This window comes from Symphalangus syndactylus, chromosome 24 (genome assembly GCF_028878055.3).
Source record: "Symphalangus syndactylus isolate Jambi chromosome 24, NHGRI_mSymSyn1-v2.1_pri, whole genome shotgun sequence".
Classification (NCBI taxonomy): domain Eukaryota; kingdom Metazoa; phylum Chordata; class Mammalia; order Primates; family Hylobatidae; genus Symphalangus; species Symphalangus syndactylus.
Genome location: NC_072446.2, coordinates 63,701,876 through 63,710,648, shown reverse-complemented (window position 1 = coordinate 63,710,648; position 8,773 = coordinate 63,701,876). Strand labels below are relative to the sequence as shown.

General features: G+C 41.4%; 1 pseudogene; it reads left to right on the top strand.

Moving 5' to 3' along the window:
* The first annotated feature begins 6,729 nt into the window (after positions 1-6,729).
* LOC129474461 (proliferation-associated protein 2G4-like) lies at positions 6,730-8,315 on the top strand (annotated as a pseudogene).
* The last annotated feature ends 458 nt before the right edge of the window (positions 8,316-8,773 follow it).

The window sequence follows — 8,773 nt, the reverse complement described above, 5'->3', positions numbered from 1 at the left end:
TGCAGCTATAGCTTGGATTAGAAACGTTTCTTTTAAAACAAGGGGCGAAAGGATGCATTTCCGTTTTTTGTCATCTAAAGCTCACAGATTACTTTTTTTTTTTTTCTTTTTTTTTACTATTGACTAAGTCTCACTTGCTTTTATTTGTCAAGGGTCTTAGGAGTAGTGTATCAGGGACACACCAAGCCTGCTCCTACCGCGTGGCGTTTGGAACAGCTGTTCCTTCTGACTGAAATGCTCTTCCCTTCAGGCTCATTTCTACAGAGTTAATTTTCTTACCCCCTTCAAGCCTGTGCTCAATTTTTATTTGCTCAATGAAGCCTACTGTTTTTCTACTGAATTCTGCCTCTGCTTCCCTCTGGCATTTAATTACTCTTCATCAGGCTCTACTGTGCACCTTCCCTAGCATTCCTTACTTTCTAATATGCTGTATATTTATTTTGCTTATTGTTGATTATCCGTTTCTCCTACACTATCATGTAAGCTCCTAAAAGACAAGCTCCCTGTTCATGTTATTCCTCGTAGTGCATACCAGCATGTGCTGCTCTGACACCCCCATTGCCTCCCCCTATATCTTTATGACTAAAACACTCATTCCCCAGCTCCTGGGAATGATGGAAGCTGAGAGCTCAAGAGATTCTCTCTCTTGGATCTGCTGTCTGCATAAAAGCTTCATCTTTCCCAATGTCATACTCTTCCCCAGAAATATTCTATGTCCAGTGACTTGTGGATTCAAAGGTACAAAGGCTCAAATTTGTTACCTCAATTCAGGACAACTCTGAAGGGCATCCAAGTTCCACGGCTCTGTGGTAGGTGAGCTGAGGCTTCTGCTGCAACTGCTCCGTGGACCCGCTTCTCTCTTCTCAGTCTTAGTTCCCTTCCTTCCACAGGTGTCAATCCTAACAACATGACCTCTAAACTTCCTGCTCCTCTAACATTTATTCCGGTCTATTTCCCGAATACCTACAAGAGTATCGGGCAGGACATAGCTGCCTAAGAAATACTGAATGCATGAATGAATGTAAATGCAAAAACAACCTCTTCATACAAACCCTCAGTGTTGACAACCAACATATCTGTGCATACTTTTTTACAGGTCAGATTGGAATTTTCTCGTGAGGCATTTTTCCATTTTTTTCACTCAACAATATTTATTAAGCATCTTATGCATCTGGTGAAGATATACCAGTGAATTAAAGGGACAAAATCTCTTCCCCATGAATCTAACATTCTCACAGTGGAGTCAGAAAATATGCAAACAAAAACTGTATATAATAGGATATTGGTTAGTGACAAGAGCCCTGAGGATGTCATAGAACGATGTTGTGGGAATGACAGTGATATTTGAAACTGGGCAGCCAGGTAGGCCCCTCTGATGAGGTGAGATCAGCTAAGACAAAAATGAAAGGAGGGAGTGAGTTACACATATGTCTGGGTTAAGAATGTTCCACGATGAAACACTCTAACAGCATGTGAAAAGGCCCTGGAGAAGAAAGGTGCTTGGTGTTTTGAGAAAAAAGCAAGGGGGCTGGAATGGAGTGAGCAAAGTGGGGAATAGCCAGAGAATATGGGGTGCATTTGGAGCAACAGCCAGTTGCCAGACCAGACAGGGCCTGTTGAGAAGTTGGCATTTTATTGTGTGTTGGGATGATTTTGAAAGGTTTTGAGCAGGGAGGGGGCATGAACAGACTTGTAATTTTAAAGGAATCCCATTCTCTAACTGCTTCTGGCAGTTTGGGACATGTACCAACATCCTGCAAAGTTTCTCCATGGCATATACAGTAGCTGCTCAGTGGAAACTCAAAGAACAATGACCCTTGGTGCCACTCTTCAGTACTTTTGACTGTCACAGAGACCCTAAATACATTGAATTCTGAGTCACTTTTGGATCAACCAACACATTTCCAGAGCCTACCATGTGTCAGGGACAGAACTTATTTGATCCTCATAATCTTTAGAAGTTGACATTGTGATCTCCTTTTGCAGATGAGAACACCGAGATGCACAGAAGCTGAAGGACTCACCCAAGTTTGCACAGCTAGTGAGCGACACAGATACTATTGAACTCACGTCCTCATTATATAGCATATATATATATATATATATATATATTTTTTTTTTTTAGATGGAGTCACTCTGTGTCGCCCAGGCTGGAGTGCAGTGGTGTGATCTCAGCTCACTGCAGCCTCCGCCTCCCGGGTCCAAGCGATTCTCCTGCCTCAGTCTCCTGAGTAGCTGGGATTACAGGTGCCCACCATGACACCCGGCAGATTTTTGAGTTACTAGAGACTGGGTTTCACTGTGTCGGCCAGGCTGGTCTCGAACTCCTGACCTTAAATTATCCACTTGCCTCGGCCTCCCAAAGTGCTGGGATTACAGGGGTGAGCCACCGTGCCCACCCATATCTTATACTCTTTATACAAAACCTGCCACATGTATTTGCTCTCCTCTTTTATAGTCTGAGATGGAGTAGAAGGTAATAAGAGAAATGACCATTCGTTGTTCACAGTGTTAAGAAACTTAGACACAGCATTTGAATTGGCCCCCAAACAACTTTATAAGTAGGTATTATGGTCCCCATTTTATAGATGAAAACATTGTGATATAAAACCATGTATTCAATGTGTGGTATATTGACTGGCATCATTAGTACCACCTGGGAGCTTGTTAAAGATGAAGAATCTGGAGTCTCAACCTATAAAACAGAAATAATAACAGCTTCTTTATACATTAGTGCTTCCACTTTTCATTGTATCACTGGACAAGAAATTTATGTTCTCTTTACAAATGCAGATTACAATTCAGGTCTACTAACATTTTATTAGCCAAAGCAGGTCACCCAGCCAAGCCCAGCATCAATGCCTGGATACATTCTTTGCCGACAGAAAAAAAGAAAGGAGAGAATAGTTACTAAATGCTAAAAACAAACTGTCACAGAGGTTATTCATGAATTGTGGCCATTTTCTTTAACCAGCTTTCTTAATGCATACTAAAGGTCTTTGCAACTGTTTTGTGGGTATTCTACCAAATTTAACTGTTTATCAAAGGGTCATTTTTTAAACATGTACAATGCCATCTGTGCAAGAAATTCTGACAAGTACAATTTTCTGTATCTACTATCTCCAGACAGGCCTTAGCATAAAGTGGCACCTCAGACTGCTGCCTGGATGGACCACCCATTAATCCAGCTCTGTTCCTATTCTAAGGGAAGATTAAAGGCTCTTGGCCAATAGATTAATGATTGTGCATTAAATCAGTTGGACTCCTAGCCACCCTTTTTTCTATGAGGTGTGTTAACTTTTAGAAAATGTATTGAACTATAAACTATCCCCAGTCAAGAAACTGAATATTACCAGAATAATGAAAGCCCTCCCCTAAGTCTCTCTTCCTGTCACTATGCTCCAAAAAGGGTATCACTATCTTTACTCTGGTTAACACAGATTGGTTTTGCCTTTTTCTGTGCTTTCGGTAAAAGGAGTCACGAGCTATGTGCTCTTGTCTTACTTCTTTCACTTAACATGCTTGTGAAATTCATCTACATTTTTGCATATAGTTGTAGATCATTACTTCTCATTCCATATAGCATTCATTTACCTATATATTTTATATAAATATGGACAATTTGGAAACTTCTACTAGTTTTTAGCCACTAGGACGAGTGCTGCTATGAATATTCTACTACATCTTTTGTTGAAATTATGGACACATTTCCTCTGGGTATACACTTATGTAGAATTGCTGGGTGTAGGATTTGGGCGTTAGTAGATTCTTCCAGCTTGTTTTAAGAGTCTATTTTTAAGTTTAATAAGAGGGTGATGTAGACTTAGTCATAGGTACATGTGGCCGCACTTTGCTTATAACTTTGTGATTTTCCACTTTAAACTTAAAAAGTCTTTTCATCTCTGGGCCTTAGCTATTCTTTAGTTGCAAATTAGGCAGTTTTGAAAGCTGCTCTAACTTCTTCAGCTCCCTGGGGCTCTATCCAGTGTATTATTCACAGATTGGTAAGAGATGAAGGTCCTTGCCACCAACATTATCATGCACAGAGAAAGTTCCTAACACACAATCACCCAGTATTCCTCTAAGAATTGATCATGTGTCTGGAAAATTGCTATTCTTTTAGGGTCCCAGTGATGCTGCAGAGAGGGCCAAGCCTTGTTCAAGGGCTATGCTAATGAGATGAGGCTCTGCCAGGGGAGGAGAGGTACTGCCTCCTTCCTGATGTTTGCATACTCCTCTTTGTCAAGGGAGATAGTCTTAGGCATTAGGATATGGAGGAAAACACAGCCTTTGGAGGAAGGAGTTAGATAAAGAGAAAGACACACTACTTCTATCGAAAACCCCTATTTCACCATTCCTTATGGCTCCAAGATAAAGTAAGTGCCAACGCTGACGGTCAAAGTTTTTTTTTTTTTCTCAATGTCTCTCATCAGTTACAAATTATAGATTTATCCAAGAGAATCTAGAATAGAGAGAAAACAAATATTGAGTTGGGGGTCACCCTTCAAAGGGTATTATCTGTCAGATGAAGGTTACCAAAGGAAATAAAAGACAAGACTCACAGAGGAAAACGTCATCACAGCACCTTATATCAGGTTGAGTTTTTATGCTCTTTTCTTGCCGTCTGTTTCTGTTTCTATGTGAGTACAAAAGCCATTTAGAGAGCTTCCTTCACAGAGCGTCTCCTATGGTAGAGAAGATGTAGAAAATATGCAGGAAACAGGATGTAAATACAATATAAATTATGAAGCAGAGTGATTCATAAGAATATAAGAAAGCAAGTGTTTTTGACCTTACAAATTATTTCAACAGAGAGGTAGCAAATTTGGCATCGAAATAGCCCAAAGGCATAGCTATATCTTAAAGTATATGTTTAAAAACATGTGTTTAAATAAACATTTAAGTGCACCGTTTAATACAGCTATTTTATTATGTATGGAAAACGGACTCTCTAGGAGTAGTGGTCAGGGCTCCAGAAGGAATTAGTTGCACACTCAGGTCAGGAAATTGAGGACAGTTAAAGGAACATGTATACAAGGTTGTGGGCATGATTAAGAGAAACAAATGAGGAATGTGAAGCCTCTGGAGCTAGCGATAGTGAGGGGCTGTTTATCACTCCCAGGATGGAATGGGCTAGGGGAGGAAATAACCACCGGCACCCAGGAGCTGTGGCTGGAGGTAAAGAATCTCAGCCAACTTGCAGTAACCTGGCACAGGGGGAGCCAAATTGCACTTTCCTCCCGCCCTCCAATCTCCCATTGGTTGGATCCACCTGAGAGCCAGGAGGCATGGGGCCCACTGATTCGGCCAATGAAGAGCTTCCTTGACCTCAGGTGAAAAACAGCGAGATTGGCAAGAGGAGATCCATCCTATGAATAGTCCCATTTCTCAAGAAATGAAACAAAGTTCTTCATGTAGATCATGTTTTTTTAAAAAGCATACCTATTTTACTGTTATTATTTAACGTTCATTAAGCACTTCTGGCTCATTAGGCATTCATTAATTAGGATCTAATTCTGTGTATTCCTTTTCCCAGCTATAAAAATCAGCAGGCTTTTTTTTTTTTTTTTTTTCTCAGCTGTTTTTATCTGACTAAAATAATGGGTTCTTTTTTCAACAAATGGTAGAGGGTTATATAAAAACTCTGAAAAAATAGCAACAATCACCTTCAAAAGGTGAACACAAAATTTACTGAAGAATCTATAATTATATTAGGATTTTACAGAGAGAATATTGTCTCTTAGCTCCATAACTATATTTAGAGGCTAAAATACCTGGTAATATCCCGTTCAGTCTCCACTATTGATTTAGGAATTCATGCAACTATTTATTCTCCCACTCACTAGAAAAGATTGCTTACCATAGCAACCCCTGCATTAGCATTCAGCTTCCTGGTTACAGAGCACCTTCCTAAAGGAGGAGGTATCTCAATGTGCAAAGTGAACCTAATTTCTTATTAAATATAATTTTAAGGGGGAAAGCTGGTGTATAAAAACTCATAACAAAGAACAACCCAAACTGGAAACTAGCAATTGTTTAAGGCTCTTTTACAATTATTTAATCTGTGTGTCTTTCCTGATTCTGGGCATTCTGCTCCTTTTGCACGTTTGTAAGCTAAGATGCATGGGAAATAATAAAATATTATGCACAGCCCACACCCCACACAAGAAGCTTGCTGTTCCTCTGTGGAAAGTTTTAACTTAGGTCAGCTTCACCTAAGAATTATTTTTCTTTCTTTCTTTGAAGAAGGCAGATTCCTGGTCCTGCCACTCAAATTTTCAAACGGAAAATATTTGGTCTGATTTTCGAATGCATTTCCTTGATGTCAATCAAGTGTCTGAAACATTAGTGATTGTTTTTACCTTGTACAGTGAAGTGAGGTAGCATTTTAATTAGGGAAGAAAAAAACTGACTTGTGCTCAAAAGCTCAAAGCTTTTGTGACGGAGCTCAGAGATTGAGGCCAGCAAGTCATGATTTGTGCATCAATGATCAGATCATCTGAGACCTTTGTAGAGAAGTAAAAACTGTCTTCCCCCTACCCTTCTAGGTTCTTTCGTTGGGCTACAAATTAAATTGACATAAGGCAGATTCGCAGCAGAAAAAAAAAATTACATATCTGGGCACTGGAGTCCCCAAAAACATGAGACCCGAAGACTGGTCAGATGATTGAAGCTTATATAGTTTCCTGAGCTATAGAAAAAAATTAGGGCTTAGGGCTTCTTGGGGGTGATGCCCACACAAGTTAAGAGAGGATGACAAGAAAAAATGTGTGATGAGTAGAGGTGGTCTTGTTACGCAGATAAAATTTCTGAGGTAATAAAAGTTGTCTGGGAGAGGAGGCAGCTCAGGGGAAACGAGGCTGCAGTGGTGGTGGTAGGAAGATGTCAGACAAGGACGAGCGGCAGGAGCAAACTATCGCCACGGACCTGGTCGTGACCAAGTATAAGATGGGTGGGGGGACCACATCGCCAACCGGGTACTTTGGTCCTTGGTGGAAGCATCTAGCGCAGGTGTGTCGGTACTGAGCCTGTGTGAGAAAGGAGATGCCACGATTATGGAAGAAACAGGGAAAATCTTCAGGAAAGAAAAGGAAATGGAGAAAGGTATTGCTTTTCCCATCAGCATTTCAGTAAATAACTGTGTATGTCACTTCTCCCCTTTGAAGAGAGGCCAGGATTATATTCTCAAGGAAGGTGACTTGGTAAAAATTGAACTTGAGGTCCACGTGGATGGCTTCATCGCTAATGTAGCTCATATTTTTGTGGTTGAGGTAGCTCAGGGGACCCATGTAACAGGGAGGAAAGCAGATGTTATTAAGGCAGCTCACCTTTGTGTTGAAGCTGCCCTATGCCTGGTCAAACCTGGAAATCAGAACACATAAGTGAGAGAAGCCTGGAACAAAGTTGCCCACTCATTTAACTGCATGCCAATAGAAGGTATGCTGTCACACCAGTTGAAGCAGCATGTCATCGATGGTGAAAAAAACATTATCCAGAATCCTACAGACCAGCAGAAGAAGGACCATGAAAAAGCTGAATTTGAGGTACATGAAGTATATGCTGTGGATGTTCTTGTCAGCTCAGGAGAGGGCAAGGCCAAGGATGCAGGACAGAGAACCACTATTTACAAACGAGACTCCTCTAAACAGTATGGACTGAAGAGGAAAACTTCATGTGCCTTCTTCAGTGAGGTGGAAAGGCATCTTGATGCCATGCCGTTTACTTTAACAGCATTTGAAGATGAGAAGAAGGCCCCGATGGATGTGGTGGAGTGCACCAAGCATGGACTGCTGCAACCGTTTAATGTTCTCTATGAGAAGGAGGGTGAATTTGTTGCCCAGTTTAAATTTACAATTCTGCTCATGCCCAATGGCCCCATGCAGATAACCAGTGGTCCCTTCGAGCCTGACCTCTACAGGTCTGAGATGGAGGTCCAGGATGCAGAGCTAAAGGCCCTCCTCCAGAGTTCTGCAAGTCGAGAAACCCAGAAAAAGAAAAGAAAAAAAAAAAAAAAAAAAAAGAAGGCCTCCAAGAGTGCGGAGAATGCCACCAATGGGGAAACATTAGAAGAAAGTGAAGCTGGGGGCTGAGGTGGGTCCCATTTCCCCAGCTTGCTACTTCTGCCTCATCCCCTTCCCACCATACCCCAGACTTTGTGAAGTACAGTTCTTCTTCTCCACCTAGGACCTGCAGCAGAGCAGGGGTCTCCCTTTCTCCCCCATCCCAGTTCCCCAACCCACTCCCTTCCAACAACAACCACCTCCAACTGACTCTGGTCTTGGGAGGTGAGGCTTCCCAACCACAGAAGACTACTTTAAATGAAAACAAAAGAAATCAAATAATAAAATCAGGAGTCAAAAAAAAAAAAGTTGTCTGGGAGCAGCCCTCAGATAATTGTTAATAGTCTGTCTGGGCATGAGTCAACCTCCAGTCTCCTCTCTTGTAATTTCAGTTCATCTTCCCTGGTTGATAAGATTACAGGGGAAGGGATTCGTGACAATTGAGTCTCCTTTGAAGAATGTCTTCCTTAGGCAGATAAAGGAAGTTCAGTAAAGCCCTTCTTTTGCATTTGCTGTTCCCCAAATGCACTTGATATGTTGCTGTTCCTCAAATGCCCGTTGGGATGTTGAAATAATCAGCATACCAAAGCTATAGATTTTGGGGTGGCTAAGCTTCCTCACAGTTTTGGAGTTTCACTGGTTAAAAAAAGCTAGTTCTGGCTGGGTGCGATGGATCACGACTGTAATCCCAACACTTTGGGAGGTCGGGGCAG